The sequence below is a fragment of the Ursus arctos genome, unplaced genomic scaffold, assembly GCF_023065955.2.
Source record: "Ursus arctos isolate Adak ecotype North America unplaced genomic scaffold, UrsArc2.0 scaffold_3, whole genome shotgun sequence".
NCBI lineage: Eukaryota > Metazoa > Chordata > Mammalia > Carnivora > Ursidae > Ursus > Ursus arctos.
Window position 1 is genome coordinate 9,811,097 of NW_026622985.1, and position 22,622 is coordinate 9,833,718.

The following is a 22,622-nucleotide window of genomic DNA, read 5'->3' on the forward strand; positions in this document are numbered from 1 at the left end:
TCCCTGCCTCATCGTTTACCTCTCTACCCCTTCAGTTTCTTCCACAACTGACATTGGGCTTTCTTTATTGACTCCTTGTATTAGCCCATGTTTTCCCTACTCTCTGCAAAATGGACTGACTAATGCGAAATACTCACAGCTCTAGTATGGCACGTCCACTTTTGTACCCACCACCTGGGCAATGCTTACCAAATAGTGAGTGAACTGTTATGGGTCTCAGCCCCTAAAAAGGGGGTGTATGTTATGTCCCCTGAAAAAGGTCTGTTGGAGTCCTAACTCCCAGGAGCTCAGAATGTGACCTGATTCGTAGTTAGAGTCTTTAAAGGTATTCAAGTTAAAGTGCGGTCATTAGGGTAGGCTCTAATCGAATATCCCTGGTGTTCTTACGAAAAGGAGAAATTTGGATGCAGAAATAGATATACACAGAGAGAAGACAGCCATGCGAAGACAAAGAATTGGAGTAATACTTCTATAAGCCAAGGAACACCAAACGTTTCCAGCAAACTGGAAGCAGGAAGGGACAAGGGAAAATATACCCTTTACAGGTTTCATAGAAAACATGGCCTACTTACACCTTGATTTCAGACTTCTAGCCTCCAGAGCAGTGAGACAATAACTTTATGTGGTTCTAAGTCACCGAGTTTGTGGAAGTTTGATATGTCAGCCATACAAAGCTAATACAGTCTGTGTATGCAAATGCCAGTATTAGTTATTATAATTATGTCGTTTAAGTAAATATATAAATATAACAAAGAATTAATATTAAAAGAAGCTATTGTTTCTAAGATTTAAGTTGAATGCTTTAGAAAGACTTGACGGAAGTGAATCTATATGAGGAGCACCTGGCTGGCTCAGTTGGTAGAACATACAACTCTTGATCTCAGGTCATAAGTTCAAGCACCATGTTGGGTGTGGAGCCTACTTAATTAAAAAAAGAAGGAGAAGGAGAAGACAAAGAAGAAGAAGGAGAGGAAACAAGAAGGAAGAAGAAGGAAGAAGGAGAAGGAAGGAGAAAGAAGAGGGGAAGGAGGAGGAGGAGGTCGAGGGGTAGACGAGGGGGAGGGGGAGGAGGAGAAGAAGAAGGACAAGAAAGAAGGAGAAGGAAGAAGGAGGAGGAGGGGGAAAAAGGGAGAAGGAGGGGGAGGGGGAAAAGGAGATGGAGGGGAAGGAGAAGAAAGAAGAAGAAGAAGAAGGAGGAGGAGAAGGAGGAGGAAGAGGAGGAAGGAAGAAGAAGGAAGAAGGAAGAAGAAGAGGAGGAGGAGAAGGAAGGTGGTGGTCTTTGTAAGGTTTGGCACTCCAATTGCTTTGAAAGTATCTTAAAGTTCTCCTTTAAAGAAATAAAAAGTAGAAATCTTTCATGATTTTTGGTGTCATTTATGCAGTAAAGATGATATGAAATGCTATACGCTCAAATGCCTTGAGCCTACAGAAAAGATTGGCAAACAAATACACATTTATGTGTTTTAAGTTAAAGTATCTGAAATATGTGTATATCATTTTTAAGTAATTCTCCATCTTGACTCTTTAGGTTAATCAATCATTTACATGCAGAATACATGAGTAAGAGGGCTTCCACTGTATTGTGGCTAGTTTGGAACAAGATATGAATTTGAACTTGGTTCTATGAGCCGTGCATCTTGTGCAAGCTACAAAATTTTTCTAAGTTTTAGTTACTTCATTTAAAATGAAAATAATACTACTAATGAGCCACAAGTATTGTGAAATTAAATGATACAATCTATTTAAAGTGTCTAAAAGTATTAGATATTTTTCTATTGAAAGTGAGGGAAAACCCAATCTACGATGGCTTAAACAAAAAATAGTATGTAGGAGGAAGAGTTAAGATAGTGGAGGAGCAAGGGGACCCTAATTTTGTCTCATCCCTCGAATACAATTAGTTAGTTATCAAATTATCCCGAACCCTGGAGAAATCAATCGGAGATCTGAAAAAAACAAATGCTGTCAAGTCTACCAGGAGAAAAACTGGTAGAACTTCCACCATTTGGAAGGTAGGGGGTGCGGAGACTTGGATCCAATGTGATACAGCTGAGGATCTGGTGGAGAGGAGGGAGCCTGCTTCAGAAGGCTACCCCGAAGTATTAGAAGCAGCAGAGTGAAAAATTGGAACTTTTAAAAGTCTGTCTCAGTGGGGGACAAGCCTGGCTTAATGGTGCTCGGGTGGTGAAGCAGGGTGGAATCCCAGGTGGAACGGCATGGTTGAAGGATCTTTGGGGTTGCAAGAACGGGTGGTGCCTGAGTGTGGCAGAATTCCCAGGCATAGGAGCGAGGAAGCTCTGAGAACAGCAAGTCTAGGTACCAGCTTTTTTCTCTGTGATGCCATCAACTGTGAACCGCTGCACAGTCATGTGACCGCTTTCCTGGGAGGGGTACAGCAAAAGGCAGAAGTATGACAAGATCCCCTCCCTCCCCCAGGAGGAGCAGCGTGGGTCCCTGCCATGGGAGTCCCTAAAATGTAGAATTTTGAAACTCAGTCCAGCGCCTGAAATAAAAACGCTTAGTCACAGGCCGGGTGAACAGAGTTCTGATGGAAACCAGGGAAACAAGAGGGATTGATTGCTTTTCTGTGAGGGCTCACTGAGGAGTGGGGGGTGTGTTTTCAGCCCTGGGGCTGGGGCGGGGAGGAGGCAGCCATATTCATCCTGCCCTTCAGTGCTCAAAGCCTTCAGGGAGCAAGACAGCACCACCTACTGGAGTCTGGGGCCACTTACATAGAACCCTGCCTCCGTGTACACTGGAGGCTCTTACACACTAGGGCAAGTTCACTGGAGAATCAGCAGCAACGGGCCCCTCCCCCAGAAGACCAGCACAAATAACCCATTGTCACAAAGATTACTGATCATAAAGGGCTGGAAAGTTTCAGCTCTTGGGGAAAACAATATATAGAAATCTTTGTATTTTTTTTTTTAAGATTTTATTTATTTATTTGACAGGGAGAGACAGAGAGGGAACACAAGCAGGGGGAGTGAGGAGAGGAACAAGCAGGCTCCCCGCTAAGCTGGGAGCTGGACTTGGGGCTCAGTCCCAGGACCCTGGGATCATGAGCCAAAGGCAGATGCTTAACCGACTGAGACACTCAGGCGCCCCCCAGCAGCATACTTAATGGTAAAATTCTAGAGATATTCCATTAAAAGTAGAATAAGACAAAGTCTACTGTCTTCACTATTATTAAATACTTTTATTGGAAATAACTGGTCAGTACAATTAGATATGAGAAATTAGAGGTATAAAATTTGGAAAGGAGTAAGGTAAAACTTTATCTCAATGACATGATTGTAATCACGGAAAATCTAAAAGAATCAACTCCAAACAATAAAACAACTTAGTAAGGTAGTAGAATATTAATATACAGAAAATGATACATCCATGTATATGAACAACTACCGTATGTAGTAACTTTATTCTGATTCGATAGTTCTGGGCGGCTGCTGAGAGATAGACCAGATATGCTGGGCTCGACCCGGTTGCTATTGAGTACATTTCTCAAAGTAGCCATTTCACCACTCAATATTACCTCTCATTGACAGCACTATAGCCAACCCCCCCTCATCTCTCCACCTCCTGCCCCTGTCCTGGCTCCTTGGAAGTTAAGAGGTAGCAAAACATATCCTTTCCTTAAATATATAGGAAAGAGAGAGAGAAAGTATCAGCTAGGATACTCGTGGCTGTAAGAAGATCCCTGTCTCAAGCTGACTTAATAATAACTAATATTTTTGAGCATTTACATCATCAGTGCTAACTTCATTTAATCGTCATATCATCTCTATCAGAAAATAAGGAAACGTATTAGATATCCCCACAAGAACTTCAGAAACACGGGGAGCTCCAGATTTGAAATGACATTAAACTTGACTAGTCTGGTTATGGAACATAGCAAATTTAGGTGACCTACCAATACTGAGACTCTACTTTTTGGAGGAAAGGTACTTGGACTTCAAACTTGACGTGAAAAAAGTAAATGATGATAGTAATAGTGGGTGATGATAATGTGAGAAAGAAAGGCAGGAGAAAAATTAATTTCCTTAGTACATGCTGCCCATTGACAAATCCTTGAAACAGGCAGAGTGACATTCCTCTAGGGACTCAACTGCCTTGATGTTGACACTTTGCTAAGGGCAAAATGCAATCTTAGCCCAACCCTCAGGACCCTGTAGGTCTTCTAGAACATAAAAATTCCTTTAGAAACTTCCTTTATCTTTACTCCCCAAGACACAAGTTAGCAATCATCCTCCAAGCATATGACCCCCGGATATATATCTGGAGGGTCTCATGACTAAGGTTTTATAAGACACTAATAAATGACCTTTTCCCAACAATAAGTAACACACTCAAGGTCCTGGAAACCTTGTTTCCAAAATTCCTTAGAGACTTATGCTATCCCTAACCCCTTCCCAACTTGAAGGTATATAATCACCACCCCTTACCCACCCCATTGCAGCTTTCTGCCCACAGGTCCTGTCCCTGTACTTTAATAAAACCACCTTTTTGCACCAAAGACCTCTCAAGAATTTTTTCTTGGCCATTGACTTCGAACTCTAACATCTTTCCTACATCAATGACAGCGGTGGAATGATCAAAATGACAATAAGGACAGCTAACGTTTATTGATTACTTAAAAAGTGCCAGACCCTATCCTTAAAACAAATGTACGAGATAAATTCTATTATTCATTTTACTACTTAACTCAGGTAGTTCACATTTTTTTCTTACCCTTGCATTCCCTTGAGCACAGTAGGAATTTAATAAATATTTGGTGAATAAAAGGAAATTTAGTGTTGCCAAATTTCTCAGCCGAATGGGGCAAGACGGACTTCAGAGCCAGAGTGGGACTCAGATGGCCGGTGGTTTCATGTCCTTGGAGGTCAGCCAAAGCGCCAGATCCGTGCCGGGAGCCATATAAACCAGTGGTTTAAATTTCCTCGACTATCGCTGCTGGACTGAATGTAGGCTGGGGCGTAACGGGGACACAGAAAACAGAAAGAGGGGATCTGAGGAGGGGACACCATTCCCGGGGAGAGTCCGAGCGTCAGGGAAGCTGAAGTCACAACCCTCCCCCTCCACCGGGGAATCTCGGCCGGGGCCTCGGGTTTGACAGATTAGAGTTTGGAGGCTGGCGGCCGCAGGCGCGTCCTGACGCTCTAGACCTGCGAGGATGACGCACCGGAAGTCTCTACTGCTCCTCTGGGCATACTCGCCCGCGACCTTTTTCCGTCCCTTCTGCGGCGCCGGAAGGAGAGCACAAACGTTCTGCTGCGTGCTGCTCAGGTCCGTGACAGGTTAGGTTCCGCGTGGGTCCAAGCGTTCCGGTCTGTTTTACCCTTGCAGATGTTTGTTCCCTCCGTCTGGGCGGCTGCGTTTGCGCTCCGTGTGGGCTGCTGCAAGGGCACTAGTGCCCTTGGATCACCTCCCGGCGGCTGGCGCCCTCGCCGGGTCGCGCGACCTCCCGGCCGTATGCTTGGTGTCCGGGGGCCCGTGGTGGGCTCAGCGCCTGGGGGTGCTGCTGCAAAGTGCTTCCTCGCTCCCCGGGCTAATGAGGCCGTGAGTGGCGAAACCGTGGCCTTGCCCTGCAGTCCGTGTCGGGCGTTTGTGAAGAGTTGGAGTCCTAAAAGGTGGAATTGGGCCCTTTGTTGGTGGTCCTGAGTTACAACAGCGTTGAGGAAGACGCTGCCTAGATGATTGTAGAAATGTTTCCTGATAGTGGTCCTAGTGATTTTTGCCCCCGTCACACTTGAACTCCATACAGGGTTCCGACAGTAGAAATGATTTTTATTGTTAGGGACGGGACACAGGTGCAGTATGAGTGTCAGTCGGTGTGTTGTGTATATTAAAAATCCGTAAAGATTCTTATATTTTAATACTTGCTTCTTGAATCTTTCACATTCTTACCTGTGGGGTATTGCTCTACGTTTAAGACGTTTTATTGCTCTGTTTCACCTTTCTATGGAAGTGACAACTCTACTTAAATTTTGCACAGACAGAACACAGATCCGATTGTGTTATTCCCATGCTCAAAATCTTACTGACCTTCCCGTTGATTCCGGATAATACAAATTCCTTAGCCTGGCTTCCAGACCTTTCAGTGTCTTGCTAATGCTGAGTTTTTCAGTCAACTCTCCTTTCATGGAAAACACACCTACACATACACACGCTGTATGCAGGGATCTCATCACTTTGGGTATGACAACGTTTTACAATGCTTTACCTGCCTTTTGAAGTTTATTTTTCCATTCCATCAAAATTTATTGAATTCCCAATATTGCCAGGCGCTGTTTTAGGAGCTAGGAGTATATTAGAAAAAAATCCTTGTAAAAAGTAACAGCTTAATTGAGATATGGTTCACATATCCTAGAATTTACCGTTTTAAAATATGCATTGATTTTTAGTACGTTCACAAAGTTGTGCAGCCATTACTGCAATCAATTTTAAAACGTTTTCATCACCACCAAAAAAAGCTCTGTACCTATTAGGAGGAGTCTTCTGATCTTTCCCCTACCCCACCCCATTTCTACCCCTTTGCAACTACTAATCTGCCTATTCTGGAGAGTTCATATAAGTGATATGATGCAATATGCCGTCTTTTTTGATTATTGCCTTTCACTCAACATTCATGTTCATCCATGTTGTAGCTTGTATCAGTCCTTCATTCCATTTTATTGCTAGATAGTATCTCATTGTATGGATATACCACCATTTATTTCTCCATTCGTCAGTTGGTAGACATTTGAGTTTGGGCCATTGTGAGTAATGCTGCTACAAACATTCACGTACAGGTTTTTGTGTGAAGAACATGTTTTTTTTTAAAACTTTATTTTTAATTTATTTTATTTTTTAATTTAAATTCAATTAGCCAACATATAGTACATCATTAGTTTTTGATGTCGTGTCACTGATTCATCAGTTGTATATAACCCAGTGCTCATCAGATCACATGCCCTCCTTAATGCCCATCCCCCAGTTACCCCATTCCCTCCCCCCCCACCTCCCCTTGAGCAACCCTCAGTTTGTTTCCTGGAGTCAAGTCTCTCATGGTTTGTCTCCCTCTCTGATTTCTTCCCATTCAGTTTTCCCTCCTTTCCCCTATGCGTTTCTCTTGGGTATATACCTAAGATTAGAATTGCAGGGTCATAGGGTAATTCTGTGTTTCACATTTTGAGGAACTGCCAGACTTTTCCAGAGCATCTATATACCATGTTATATTCCCATCAGCAGTATATGAAGGTTCTGATTTCTTCATATCGTGGTCATTACCTGTTTTTTGTTTTTAATTCTAGCCACCCCATGTGACGTGATGAGCACTGGGTGTTGCATGCAACTGATAAATTATTGAACACTACGTCTGAAACTAAGTACGTAGTATATGTTGGCTAATTGAGTTTAAATTAAAAAAAATTCCAGTGGTAAAAAAACAAATTCTAGCCATCCTAGTGGGTGTGCACCGTGTCTCATTGTTTTGAATTGCATTTCCTTGATGGCTAATGATGTCGAGCATCTTCTTATGTGCTCTCAGCCATTTGTATATATTTGGAGAAATGTCTATTCATATCGTTTGCCCATTTTTTTTTTTTTAAAGATTTTATTTATTTATTTGACAGAGACAGAGACAGCCAGCGAGAGAGGGAACACAAGCAGGGGGAGTGGGAGAGGAAGAAGCAGGCTCATAGCGGAAGAGCCTGATGTGGGGCTCGATCCCACGACGCCGGGATCACGCCCTGAGCCGAAGGCAGACGCTTAACCGCTGTGCCACCCAGGCGCCCCTGTTTGCCCATTTTTAAAATTAGATTATTTGTCCTTTCATCATGGAATCGTAAGAGTTCCTTTTTTTTCTTTTTAAAGATTTTATTTTTAAGCAATCTCTACAACCAACGTGAGGCTCGAACTCATAACCCCGAGATCAAGAGTTGCATGCTTCATCAACTGAGCCAGCCAGGTGCCCCTGTAAGAGTTCTTTATATATTCCAGGTACAAGTCATTTATTAGACACGCGACAGTCTTGGAGGTTATGATATAATTCCTTTAAATGAAAAGCACATGAGGTTAATTTTTACTCTTCCTGGAGACCAGGTTATAGGTCTGTGTGGGTAATTCAGAGAGTCAGGTGAACAACAACTTTAATTTGTAGGGGACCAGGCCCAGGAAAACATGCCGTGAAGAATCTGTGAGCAGCATCTTAAGAGTTGAAAAATGAAGCAGGGGGAAACAGTTTATATAATTTGTCCGTTCCTTATTGAGTTTTGTCTTTTCCTTCTTGATTGATGGGAATTCTTTGTGTAGAGAATTGACTGTTTTTATTGATTGTTTAGCTATGTGTCAGGTATTTTTGGTCTGTTTTGTATCTTTTACTTTACTAATGTTTTGCATTGTTGTGTCATCAGGACTGTCAGTGTTTTCCTATAAAAGGCCTCCATGGGGGCGCCTGGGTGGCACAGCGGTTAAGTGTCTGCCTTCGGCTCAGGGCGTGATCCCGGCGTTATGGGATCGAGCCCCACGTCAGGCTCCTCCGCTATGAGCCTGCTTCTTCCTCTCCCACTCCCTCTGCTTGTGTTCCCTCTCTCACTGGCTGTGTCTATCTCTGTCAAATAAATAAATAAAATCTTTAAAAAAAAAAAAAAGGCCTCCAAGTGGCAGTTTGGGATACTGTTCTTAAATTATAGGGGTTATATAAACCGACACTGGTTAATGTGATGTCTGAGTCCCTGGTACTGTATTTAACTTTATAGCTTTTATTGTTTCAGACACTGGTGCCTCCCTATCTCTCTGCCTTGAAAAATACACTATAATCTGCTTTAGCTTTGTTGGTTCATTTAATTTTCTATTTCAAACATAATCCTAGAAGCTATTCCCATATTCTCTTATTCATGTTTAATATCCTGCATTAGATTTGTGACAGCCATAGCGGACAGTTGGTCATCAAAGAGTGGGTACTCACCTCATACTAGGGTCATCACATAGTGGGTAGTCACCTCTTCTAACAGCAGTTTATTTAAAGATATTATGTATGCAGAGCTCCAATGTTAACTATGCTGCTTCTATATTGAGTGGGGCATGCTGGAGATAGTAGTTTTATAAAATCCTATTAAAATTATTTTCATATTTTTCTCATTTCATTGCATTAAAGGTAGTGGTAAAAAAGTCTTTTTAGGATCTCTGAGCATTTTGAGAAACTGAGGAAAGCTATAGAACAGACCTTCCTAGAAAAAGTTGCATCTCTGTTTTACATACGACGTCCAAGGCTTCATTATTACCCTTTGGCCTGATTTGTGAGGAGAACTCTTATTATATTTCTTGACTCAGTGTTTGTTTACCTCAGGTTTTTGTTTTTTTTTAATTGTGGTAAAATATACATGTCATGAAATCTAGCATTGTAAACATCTTTACGTGTACAATTCAGTGACCTTAGGTGACATTGATGTTATTGCACAACCATCGCCACCATCCAGTTTTTGTCTCCGAGTTTGACTCGTCCAAGTACCTCATAGAAGTGGAATCATACAGCATTTGTCCTTTTATATCCGGTTAAATGTCTTTAAGGTTCATCCGTGTTGTCGTATATTGCAGAATATCCTTCCTTTTTAAGGCTGAATAATATTCCACCGCGTGCGTGTATCACATTTTGTTTGCCTACCTGTTCGTTGATAGACATTTGGGTTGTTTCTGTCTTTTGGCTTTTGTGGGGGTACAAGCATTGGTACACAGATACCTGTTCTTTTGGGCGGGTACCCAAAAGTGGAATCACTGAATCATAGAGTAATTCTCTGTTTAATTTTTTTTGAGGAACTGCACATATATTTCAGTGGTTTTTGTCATTCACATAAAATACGAAATTGAAAGGAATGGTATTATTTAGGCATATAGTATCATGTTTACCTTTCTATAAATAAAAGTCAAAGAGCCATCACCTAATCGAAGGGATATAGAAGTTTTTGTCTTAGGACATGGGGCTCTTTGAGCTTATTAAAATTATTAGAATTCAGACTAAATGAAAGATTTACTTTGATAGTTTCTCAAATCCTAAAATTCTTTATAATTCATGCTCTTGTTTTTTTTTTCTTAATTCTATGTTTTTAATGTTTGGGGGCAAGTTACCCACCATGGCAGACTAAAATGGAGGTCATTTTGAATACTTGTATAGTTCCAAAGGTCTGGATTACCCTATTATTCTGTTGCTCTAGGTGGATACTTTGGCAGTTATTCTGGTATGCTGTGAATACTGCTGCTTTTGACAGGGGAGCTTTCCTCCCCCACTGCAAAAATATCCATGACATTTATTAGTGAAGAATGAGAAGTTGCTGTTTACTTTGGGGTATGGGCTGTAACAATGATGAGGGAATATTAAGGATTTGTGAAAGATGTTGCAATTGGAGGAGGGGGTATTAGGGAGCGTCTAACAGGCAGCAGGCAATTTCAATTCTCTAAGGTTTGGTTGAATTATACTGTTGTCTTTTTTTCTACATTTCCCCATTGGTCTCAGGGAGGTCACAGTTATTCAGAGGGATCCCAATACCCACAAAAATGTACAGTTCCAACATCAGGGGAGTACTTGAAAAAATAAAAGTGCAGTAAATATAATGTATTTCATTCTTTTGCATGTGGCTGTCCAATTTTCCCAGCACCAGTTTCCTTTTTGTTGAAGAGACTATTGTTTCCCCACTGTGTGTTCTTGCCCCCTTTGTCATACACTAATTTACCATATAAGTATGGTTTTATTTCTGTGCTCATTTCTGTTCCACTGACCTGTGTCTGTTTTTGCGCAAGTACCATACTGTTTACTGTGTAGTATAGTTTGAAATCTGAGATTGTGATAACCTCCAGCTTTATTTTTTATCCAGATTGCTTTGGCTATTCAGGGTCTTTTGTGGTTCCCTACAAATTCTGGAGTTATTTGTTCTAGTTTTGTGAAAAATATTACTGGTATTTTGATGGGGATTGCATTGAATCTGTAGATTGCTTTGGGTAGTATGGACGTTTTAACAATATTAATTCTTTCAATCTATGAGTGTGGAATATCTTTTTCATTTATTTGTGTCATCTTCAGTCTCATTCACCTGTTTTCTTACAGTTTTTAGAATACAGGTTTTTCACTCCTTTGGATAAATTTATTCCTTGGCCTTGGCATTTCATCTTTATGATGAATTGTAAATGGGATTTTTTTTCTTAATTTCTCTTTGTGCTAGTTTATTATTAGTGCATAGAAATGCAACAGATTTTTGTATATTAGTTTTGTGTTCTGGAATTTTACTGAATTCCTTTATTCTAATAGCTTTTTTTTTTTTTTGGTGTAGTCTTTAGGGTTTTCTACGTGTAGTATCATGTCAGTTGCAAATAGTGACAGTTTTACTTCTTTACCAATTTGGATGCCTTTTATTTATTTTTCTGTGGCTAGGACTTCTAGTACTGGTACATGAAAGTGGCAGGAGTAGGCATCCCTGTCTTGCTCTCGATCTTAGAGAAGGAGCTTTCAGCTTTCACCATTGAGTATGATGTTAGCGGTGTGTGTGTTTCAGAAATGGACTTTATTATCTTGAGGCATGTTCCCTTTACACCCACTTTGTTGCAAGTTTTTATCATGAATGGATGTTGAATTTTGTCACATGCTTTTTTTGCTTCTATTGAGATGATCATATGATTTTTGCCTTTCATTTTGTTAATGTGATGTATCATTGTTGATTTATTGTGGATATTGGACCATCCTTACATCCCTGGAACAAATCCCACTTGATCATGGTGAATAATCCTTTTAATGTGCTGTTGGATTCAGTTTACTAATATTTTGTTGAGGATATTTGTATCACGTTCGTCTAGGATATTGTTTGTAATTTTTGTGTGTGTGTGTGCTGTTTTTGGTTTTGGTATAGGGTAATGCTGGCCTTAAAAAATGAATTTGGAACCATTTCTTCTTTGAATTTTTGGAATAATTTGATCTTTAAATGTTTAGTAGAATTCACGGTGAAGCCGTCTGGTCCTGGACTTTTATTTGTTAAGGGTTTCGTGAATCCTGATTCAATTTCATTACTAATTATCAGTGTGTTTAGATTTTCTATTTCTTCCTGATTCCATTTTGGAAAAATGTATGTTTTTAGGGATTTAATAATTTCTTCTAGGTTGTCCAATTTGTTGGCATATAATTATTTATAGTAGTGTCATAATCCTTTGTGTTTCTGTGGTGTGTGTTGTAACTTCTATTTCATTTCTGATTTTATTTTAGTCCTCTTTTTCCTTGATGAGTCTGGCTAAAAGTTTATCAGTTTGTTTATCTTTTCAAAGAACCAGCCCTTGGGTTCATTCTTCTTTTCTGTTGTTTTTTTTTAGAGTCTTTACTTCATTTATTTTCAGTCCCATCTTCATTATTTCCTTGTTTCTACTAGCTATGGGCTTTGTTTGTTCTTTTTCTATGTTCTTTGTGTACACATAAAGAAGAACAAGAAGTTTTTCTTGTTTCTTGAGCTGGGCCGGGCCTATATTGCTATAAACTTCCCTCTTAGTACTGCTTTTGCTGCATTCCAAAGATTTTTTTTTTTTAAAGATTTTATTTATTTATTCGACAGAGATAGAGACAGCCAGCGAGAGAGGGAACACAAGCAGTGGGAGTGGGAGAGGAAGAAGCAGGCTCATAGTGGAGGAGCCTGACGTGGGCCTCGATCCCGCAACGCTGGGACGCACGCCGGGATGCCCTGAGCCGAAGGCAGATGCTCAACCGCTGTGCCACCCAGGCACCCCTGCATTCCAAAGATTTTGAACGATTGTGTTTCCATTTTCATTTGCCTCAGTTCCATTGGTTGTTTAGTACCATGTTTAGCCTTCCTGTGTTTGTGTTTTTTCCAGTTTTATACTTATAATTGATTTCTAGTTTCATACTATTGTGGTCAAAAAAGATGCTTGAATTATCTCAGTCTTCTTAAATATTGAGATTTGTTTTGTGGTATAACATGTGCTCTATCCTGGAAAATGTTCCCTGTGCATTTTAAAAGAATGATGGGTCCTGTTTTTTATCCATTCAGTCACCCTTTGTCTTTTAATGGAAAATTTAGAACATTTACATTTAAAGTGTTGATTGATAGTTATGTACTTATTGCTATTTTAATTGTTTTCTGGCTGTTTTGTAGTTCTTCTGTTCCTTTGTGATTTGATGAGTTTCTTTAGTGGTATGCTTTGATTCCTTTCTCATTATCTTCTGTGTTCTACTATTTTTGCTTGGTGGTTACCATGACGCTTATATGTAAAAACTTATATTTATGATAGTCTATTTTAAGTTGATTAACAAGTTTAAATGCATTCTAAAGCTCCACATTTTTACTCTTTCTGCCATGATTTATGTTTTTGATTATACATTTTATATCTGTTTATTTTGTGTACTGTAATTATTATAATTATAGTTATTTTTACTATTTTTGTCTTTCAACTTTCACACTAGCTTTATAAGAAATTAATCTTCTACCTTTACTACATATTTACTTTGCTCAGTGACAGTAATACTTTCGTATGTTTTCTTTTTAAATTAATGCCCTTTGTTTTCAACTTAAAGAGATCTTTTTAACATTTGTTGTAAGGCCAGCTTAGTGGCAATGGACTCTTTTAGCTTTTGCTTGTCTGGAAGACTTTATCTTTATCTTTCCCTCAATTCTTTGCTGGGTACAAAATCTGATACTCTTATGGGGGTTCCCTGTTGTATAACGAATTATTTTCCTTTTTCTCCTTTTAGATTCTTTTCTTATCTTTAACTTTTGACATTTTAATTATACTATATCTTGATGCGGATCTCTTTGGGTTTATTTTATTTGAAACTCTCTATGATTCATGAATCTGGATGTCTCTTTCCTCAGGTTATGTTAAGTTTCCCCATATTATTTCTAAAAGTAAATTTTCTGCCCCTTTCACTCTCTGTTTTCTTTTTGGGACCCTTACAATGCAAATACTAGTCTACTTGATGTTGTCCCAGAAATCCCTTAAGGTATCTTTACTTTTTTTCATTATTTTTTCCCTTTTGCTGCTCTTAATGGGTAAGTTCCTCTGCCCTGTCTGCAAGTTGACTGGTCCTTTTTCTTCTGCTTTGTCTAGTTTGCTGTTAAATCCCTATAGTATATGTTTCAGTTTAATTATCGTATTCTTTAATTCTTTGATTTCTTTTTGGAATTTTCCCATATTTTCTACCTCTGTTGAAATTCTCACCGTGTTCGTCCATCTTCTTCTGAGTTTGGTTAGCATCTTTATGACCTTTGTGATCTTCACTTTGAACCCTTTATTAGGTGAATGATTTATCTCTGTTTTTAATAAGTTTTGTGTTCTGTAGTCTTGTTCTTTCATTTGGAGTATATTCCTCTGTTTCTTCCTTTTGCTTGCTTAGCTCTCTGTGTTGAGTTCTGTACCTTAGATGAAACACCTATTTCTCTCAGTCTTGAAGTGTTGGCCTTGTGTAAGAGATGAATCTTGTTGTTCAGCCTTCGCCCTAGGTCTCAGTTATCTCTTAAACCTTTGTGATTGCCCAAGTAGCCCATTTTATTCTTAGTAGTTCCCAGTAGTTGAGGGTGTCTAAGACCAGTATGCCAAAGGGGAGGACCTCAGTCAGCACCTAGATTCAGGTGATTGATTGGGGGCCAGACTCTCAGGCAACAGCTTTTAAAGTATGCAAACAGCTTTTTAAAGTATATATAGTTATATATATATAGTTATATATATATAGTTATAGTTATAGTCCCATGGGACCACTAACGTAAGCCCTGCCAGGCAGTCTGGAGGTGTCCCCTTGCCAAGAGTCATAAAAAGCAGAACTCAGATGAATGTAAACTTTCTGGGAAATACTAGTGAGCTGTAGCAAGGCATAAGGAGAGTGTAAAAATGGTGTCCTCCAGCTTTAAGTACCTTTTAAAGAGTACTGGTGTAGCCTTCAGATGTGTGCCAAACCTGAAGCTCCAGGACTACCAAGTAGGCCTTTCATGAAAAGGCAAGGGGAATGTTTCAGTTTGCTGTCTGGGTATTATCTTGGGGGTGATAGTCTCCCACGATATGTTTCTAATTATTATGGTCCTGTGGGACCCAGGAAATGCAAACTCCCGTTGCCACCCGAGCCAGGCAATCAAGAGATATCTCCAGGGATTCAGATGTAAAAATCAGGGACCAGACTCTTTACTAAGTTTTTATCAAGTGTAGTGGTCAAGAAAGTGTAAAATCAACACAGTTCCTTTTTACGTTCTTTCAGAAATTCACAAATTTCCTCACAAACTTGATTAGGAATAAAAGCGTTGTGTTAGTGATGTTTTCCAACAGGTGGCAGTGTGGTACTATAGTAGGGCGTAATAATAAAGATTGTAATGTTGCTGCTGCTGCTGCTGCTTCTTAAAGGTTTTATTTATTTGAGAAAGAGAGACAGATAGCGAGAGAGAGCGCAAGCAGTGAAGAGAGGGAGAAGCAGGCCCCTTGCCAAGCAGGGAGCCCAACACGGGGCTTGATCCCAGGACCCTGGGATCATGACCTGAGCCGGTGGCAGATGCTTAACAGGCTGAGCCACCCAGGAACCCCTGTGATGCTTCTTATCAGCTGGAAAATAATTGCTTTAAGTTTTTATTTCAAAAAAAACAATGAAGAATTTTTTGAGTTTTTATTTTAATTCCAGTTAGTTACCTACAGTGCTGTATTAGTTTTAGGTGTACAGCATGGTAATTCAGTAGTTCCATACATTACCCTGTGCTCATCTTGACAAGTGCATGGGATGTCTTTCCATTTCTTTGTGTTGTCTTGAATTTTTTTCATCAGTGTTTTATAGTTTTTAGTCTACAGGTCTTTTATCTCTTTGGTTGGATTTATTCCTAGATATCTTACTATTTTTGATGCAATTGTAAATGAGATTGTCTTTATCCGTAATTTAAACGAGGAGGAAAAAACCCTAAGGTATAACACTACAGAAAAGCAAAGCAAACTGTGAAGTGAAGAGTGATCCTAATGTTCTCAAAGTAGAAACGTGTGACTTTCATTCAAACTTTACACTAGCATGCTGCCAGGGTGCCAGCCGGCTCAGTCAGAAGAGCACGCAGCTCTTGATCTTGGTGTCATGAGTTGGAGACCCACGAGTCAACTTTATTTTATTTTATTTTATTATTTATTTATTTATTTATTTATTTATTTATTTATTTATTTATTTATTTGACAGAAGTAGAGACAGCCAGCGAGAGAGGGAACACAAGCAGGGGGAGTGGGAGAGGAAGAAGCAGGCTCCCAGCGGAGGAGCCTGACGTGGGGCTCGATCCCATAACTTCAGGATCACGCCCTGAGCCGAAGGCAGATGCTTAACCGCTGTGCCACCCAGGCGCCCCTACTTTTTTTTTTTAACATGAGCCTTTTGTGGCAAGAATAACTCCAGTGTTATGAATGAATCTTTGTCATCGATTCTTATCTGTGGGGCTTCAGATGTTTTATTTTCTGGCCTTCTCTATCATGTATGGGAACCCTATTCATAACATTCCCCGCAGTTGGTGGTGTTAATTCATCAACAGATGGAGCATATGCAGAAGAAAGTTAGCGATTTTGATTGCCAGCATCCTGACTTTGAAGATTTAATGGAGATTTTCAGTGAGAAATGATGAAGTGGAGCTCGTGAGACATTCACACGTAGATGACTCATAGGTTTTCAAGCCTAACCCACCCAAAAAGGGATTCTTCTTTTCCTTACACTTCTGGCAACTTATGTCTGGCAGTATATACTTCCCTGAGGACCGGGACCACCATTTATCCAAATGCTCATACAAAATATCTGGGATCATCTTCAAGACCTCAGCATTCTTTTGAATGCTCTTCAGTAGAATTTCTCAAATGTAGTCATATCTGCTTCTGTCATCCTAATCCAAACTACTATTGTCTCTTACCTGGATGCTACTTCCTAATTGGTCTGCCAAAATGTATTAGTAACTCCACTTTATTTTTCACACAAGAGCCATTTGAAGAATAGAAGATCTGATCGTGTCTCCTGCTTGAGAACCTACTATTATTTATTATTATACTTAGAGAAATATTTAACTTGAACCACAATATTTATCCTTCCTGAGCCTACCCTGTGATCTCTCTGCTTATTGCTACAGTCTCATATCATGCCGCTTTTCCCTTGCTCACTGTGCTCCATCCTCTCCGATGTTCCGTTCCTAGATGGGAGGAAATGAGGCAAATAGATGCAGGGAGGCTTGTTTTTTCTTTATTCCTTCAATATTTTATTTATTTATTTGACAGAGAGATACGCCAAGTAGGCACAGCAGAAGGCAGAGGGAGAGGGAGAAGCAGGCTCCTTGCTGAGCAGGGAGCCCAACACGGGGCTTGATCCCAGGACCCTGGGATCATGACCTGAGCCGAAGGCAGACACTTAACCCACTGAGCCACCCAGTTGCCCCGGGAGGCTTGTTTTTAAGCTAACCTACATTTTAGATAAAGAAAAGGAGGCTTAGTAACATATTAAAATTTGTTAATAGACAAATTTATAGACATTTTTATAGCAATCAGGAACCCATCGCTCTGCCACTTTTCAACTTTTCATAGACATTTTTATAGCAATCAGGAACCCATAGACATTTTTATAGCAATCAGGAACCCATCGCTCTGCCACTTTTCAACTTTTCAAATTAAACGTAGGGATAAATGCACACCTGGGTGCTGATTCGCGTGGGGGAAGAAATTATATTCCAACTGAGAAAAGGAAATTTGGCACTAGCGGTCATTACCTGTTATGTTTCAAGTGTGGATAGTCTTTTATATTTTGTAGCTTTCTCTCAGTTTGCCTAAAATGATGTTAGTTTTGTAATTTCATCCTTTTAGCGTTCATTGTGCATTAATTTTATCTTTCACATGTGTTACCCTCGCCTCAGCAACCAGTAGTATCATACAGCTGTCTAGGTCCTAGATGCTCTTAGTGGCATCCTGAATAAATGAGAGTTGGGTGGCCTGTTCTTGAGAGTTTCCTAAGACGGTTGATTTCTTCTTAGGGTATTTCTATTTGTTAAGAAGTTACTTTCTATTTTGTACAAATCTCTGGCCTGTGGTTTTCTCATGCTGGTTGTAGTTTTCCTTGGAGGCATATAGAATAAGCCTCGCTTTTCTTTCCCAGTAGCTCTTTAGCTGTTGAAGTGGCTATGATAGCTTCCAGAATATATATGTTTTTTGGTAAACATCCTCAGCTTCTTCAGCTATTTATAGTGTGTTCACTATTCTGGCACTTTCTACTGATTATTCTCTAGGTCAGTGTTAGAAAGTTTGATTTGGGGGGCGCCTGGGTGGCACAGTGGTTAAGCGTCTTCCTTCGGCTCAGGGCGTGATCCCGGCGTTATGGGATCGAGCCCCACATCAGGCTCCTCCGCTGGGAGCCTGCTTCTTCCCCTCCCACTCCCCCTGCTTGTGTTCCCTCTCTCGCTGGCTGTCTCTAGCTGTCTCTATCTCTGTCGAATAAATAAATAAAAAATCTTAAAAAAAAAAAAAAGAAAGTTTGATTTGGGGACCATGTGCTTTAGAATCACTTAAGATACTTGTTAAAAACGAAGATTTCTATGAGATTATGATGGTAGATTTACTCTTCTAATCTTGTTCCCCATTAAAACCCCACTAAAGTTATAGTAAAGCCCCAAGGGACAAGAACATTAGGAAAGGAGGCAGTAACAATACAATTTGGAAAAGTGAGAAGCCCAAGAATAAGTGGAAATTAACATAGACACCAAAGACTCAAGGAAAAACTGAAACCTATCACAATTACCCTGTAAATCTACAGAAACCTCAAGAACTGGCAATGCCAGGGGTGTCTGGAATTTTGGACACAAGGGGGACAAAATAAGGAAGACCGGGTGACTGTGGCTGAGAGGTAATTCTCCCAATGGATGGTGTTCACCTTGGGACAAATTCTGGAGGTTCAAAGCAGATGACCTCTGGATAAAGTAGCATTTCCATATGAGAAGGCATTTCTGGTATTTCTCAGGAAATTTGTATATTTATTCAGTCTCAGATCCTAAGAAAGTCATTAAGAAGTCAGGAAAACAGAAAAACTTCAAGTTTTCCCAAGAATCAAAGCTCAGCAAACAGTATTATTGGGTACTATTGATTCCGCAAGCTCTGCTGATATCAGGCGGAAAGCAAGAGCAGGATATGCTGACCAAATGAGTAGAAAGTTAAGGTACATGTTTCTGGGAACTGAGATTGGAACTTCTACTAGCAGGAAGGCATCATGATCTAATCAGTCAGCCTTATTCATAATTGTTGCCATCTTATAAATATGTTTTTATGCTCTCGCTAACAATGAGTTACTCTTACAAATAAAATAAAGTATTAAGAAGTTTATATGCATAGTGTACTTCATGTGAAGCCTATGAGCAGTGTTCCAAGAATAACAAGATTGGGAGCAAAAGAAATCTGTAAATTGGCAGTACAACATGTTATTCTGGGTAGTGCTGTTAACCTTGCTATGAGATCTCAATGTTGTGTATATAAATATTACCTAGTAATGTTTGCTTGTGTTTTCATGTTCAGACTATTCACTATAGCCTATAGATTTTTTTTTTTTGGTAAGTATTTTACAAAGGAGTTGCAAAGCGAAGGCGGTATGAATGTTTTTGTGGAATACTCTGATATGAAATGAGAACTTAATCTAAAATCTGATTTAGTAAAAGCAATATTGAGTTCAAAGCAAAACCAAAATCAGAGTAAGCAGACAAAATAGTTTATCATTTAAAAAAGTGAAGGAGTTTATATTAAGCTACATGTACCCTAACACTCAACTTGATGCTTTTTGATGCACTCTGAATTTCACCAATGTCAACACAAAATGAATGAAAATTTTTGGTCTTGGGAATAATTTTTTTTTGACATCTGGAATATTTGTCATGAAAGACTATTCAACAGGACAAGTAATGCATGGTACATTTAAAATTTCACTTGAAGAATGCTAACTTCTAAAAATTCTTAATATTTCAATTTTTCACAAGGATTTTTATTTGGCATTCATTTTATATTTCTTTTTTAAGGTCTTTGATTTTTTCCCCCAGGTTTATTGAGATATAGTTGACATGTAACGTTTTGTAAGTTTAAGATATGCGATGTGTTTAAGGTATATATTAGGTTGAAGATATGCAATATATATATATTTTGAAATGATCACTGTAGTACAGTTAGTTAACACCTCCATCACCTCACATAATTGCCAATTACGTATGGGTGTGTGGTGAGAACACTTGAGTTCCACACTCTTAGGAACTTTCAAGTATATAATACAGTATTGTTAACTGTAGTCACCATTCTGTACTTAAGATCCCCAGAATTTATTTATCTTATAACTGGAAGTTTGTACCCCTTGACTAACATCTCCCCATTTCACCCACTCCCTAGCCCCTGGCAAACACCATTCTACTCTCTATTTCTATGAGTTTTGACTTTTTTAGATTCCACATGTAGTGATACAATACAGTAAACGTTTTTCTCTAGCTCATTTCACTTCATGATACTCTCAAGGTCCATTGAGAGTTTGGTATATATATATATATATATGATATATATATCACATATCAGAAATACATATATGATATATCGCATTTATTTCACACACATACATATACCACACACATGTCGCATGTGTGTGCGATATATATGTCACATTTTCCGTATCCACCTTATCCATTCATTCATTGATAGACACATAGGTTATTTCTATGTCTTGGCTATTGTGAATAATACTGTAATGAACATGGGAGTGTGGATATCTCTTCGACATAGTGATTTTATTTCCTTTGGATATATACCCAGAAGTAATGGTAGTCCTATTTTTAATTTTCTGAGGAATCTCTGTACTGTTTTCCATAGTTCTGTACAAATTTAGATTTCTACCAAAAGTGCACAAGGGTTCACTTTCTCCACATACTCACCAGCACTTATCTCTCTCTCTCTCTCTCTTTTTTTTTTTTGATAATAGCTGTTCTGACAGATGTGAGCTTATATTTCTTCCAGGTTTTGATTTCCATTTCTTTCTGATTAGGGATGGTGAGTATCTTTTCATGTACGAGTTAGCCATTTATATGTTTTCTTTGGAAAAATGTCTATTCAGGTCCTCTGCCCAGGTTTTAATCAGATTACTTCTTTTTGCTATTGAGTTGTATGAGTTCCTTGTATATTAATTCTTACCAGATGTATCATTTGCAAATATTTTCTGCCATTCTGTAGATTCCCTTTTCATTTTGTTTCACGTTTTGTTTGTTTCCTGTGCAGCTTTTTTTTTTTTTTAAAGATTTTATTTATTTATTTGACAGAGATAGAGACAGCCAGTGAGAGAGGGAACACAAGCAGGGGGAGTGGGAGAGGAAGAAGCAGGCTCATAGCGGAGGAGCCTGATGTGGGGCTCGATCCCATAACGCTGGGATCACGCCCTGAGCCGAAGGCAGACGCTCAACTGCTGTGCCACTCAGGCGCCCCATGCTGTGCAGCTTTTTGATATAGCCCCATTTATTTTTTTTTCTTCTGTTGATTTTGGTGTCGTATTTTCAAAATCATTGCCAAGACTAAAGTTAAGGAGCTTTTTCCCTTATGGTTTCTTCTAGGAGTTATATGGCTTAAAGTGTTACATTTAAGTCTTTACTCTGTTTCTTAATTTTTGTGAGTGATGTAAGATAATGTTCCGACTTCATTCTTTTGCATGTGAATGTGATTTTCCAACAACGCTTATTAAAGAGACTATCTTTTCCCCATTGTGTATTCTTGGCTCCCTTGTGGAATGTTAGTTGGCCATATATGCGTAGGTTTATTTCTGGGCTCTCTCTTTTGTTCTATTCGTCTGTGTTTCTGTTTCTATGCCAGTACTATATTGTTTTGATTACTGTAACTTTGTACGTAGTTAGAAATCAGGAAATATGATGCCTCCAGATTTGGTCTTCCCTCTCAGGATTGGTTTGACTATTTGGGTCTTTTGTGGTTCCATATGATTTTTAGAATTGTTTTTTCCATTTCTGTAAAAAATGCCATTGAAATTTTTATAGGGATTGCATTAAAACTATAGATCGCATTGGGTAGTGTGGCTATTTTAACAATATTAAATCTTTCAATTCATGAACTCAGGGTAGATTTCCATTTATTTGTGTCTTCTTCTATATTCTTCATTAGTGTCTTATAGTTTTCAGAATATAGATGTTTTAGCTTCTTGGTTAAATATAGTTCTGAGTATTTTATTATTTTCGATGCTATTATAAAGGAGATTGTTTTCATTATTTCTTTTTTAGATATTTCACCCAGAGTGTATAGAAATGAAATTGATGTCTGTATGTTGATTTTGTATCTTGTAACTTTACTGAATTTGTTGATTAGTTTTAACCTTTGTTTTTGGTGTAATCTTTAGGATTATATATATATTAGAACAGGTCATCTGCAGAGAGAGACAATTAGCTTCTTCTTTTCTGACTTGGATGCCTTTTATTTCTTTTTCTTGCCTAATTGCTCTGGCTAGGATTTCCGGTATTACGCAGAATGTAAATGATGCAAGTGGGCTGCTTGTCTCGTTCCTGATCTTAGAGGAAAAACTTTCAGGATTTCATTGTTGAGTATGTTATTAGCTGTTGCATAGTCTTATATAGCCTTTATTACGTTGATGTACATTCCTTCCGTACCCTGTT

The 22,622-nt window shown here is 39.0% G+C and overlaps 1 protein-coding gene across 5 annotated transcripts in view; it reads left to right on the top strand.

Annotated features, from left to right (window-relative positions):
* LOC113258015 (cytochrome c oxidase assembly factor 1 homolog) overlaps positions 1 to 22,622 on the top strand; it is a 95,409-nt gene that overhangs the window by 6,264 nt on the left and 66,523 nt on the right. Inside the window, exon 1 of one of the 5 annotated variants that reach the window (XM_026502694.4) lies at positions 5,176 to 5,283. The exons of 1 other annotated variant lie outside the window; for it this stretch is intronic. The gene's annotated coding sequence lies outside the window, so the exon portion shown is untranslated. Of the gene's footprint in view, positions 1 to 5,175; positions 5,295 to 7,856; positions 7,954 to 22,622 lie in introns of those variants that run through there. 3 more of the 5 variants (XM_026502685.4, XM_044385523.3, XM_057304426.1) reach the window with 3 other exon arrangements.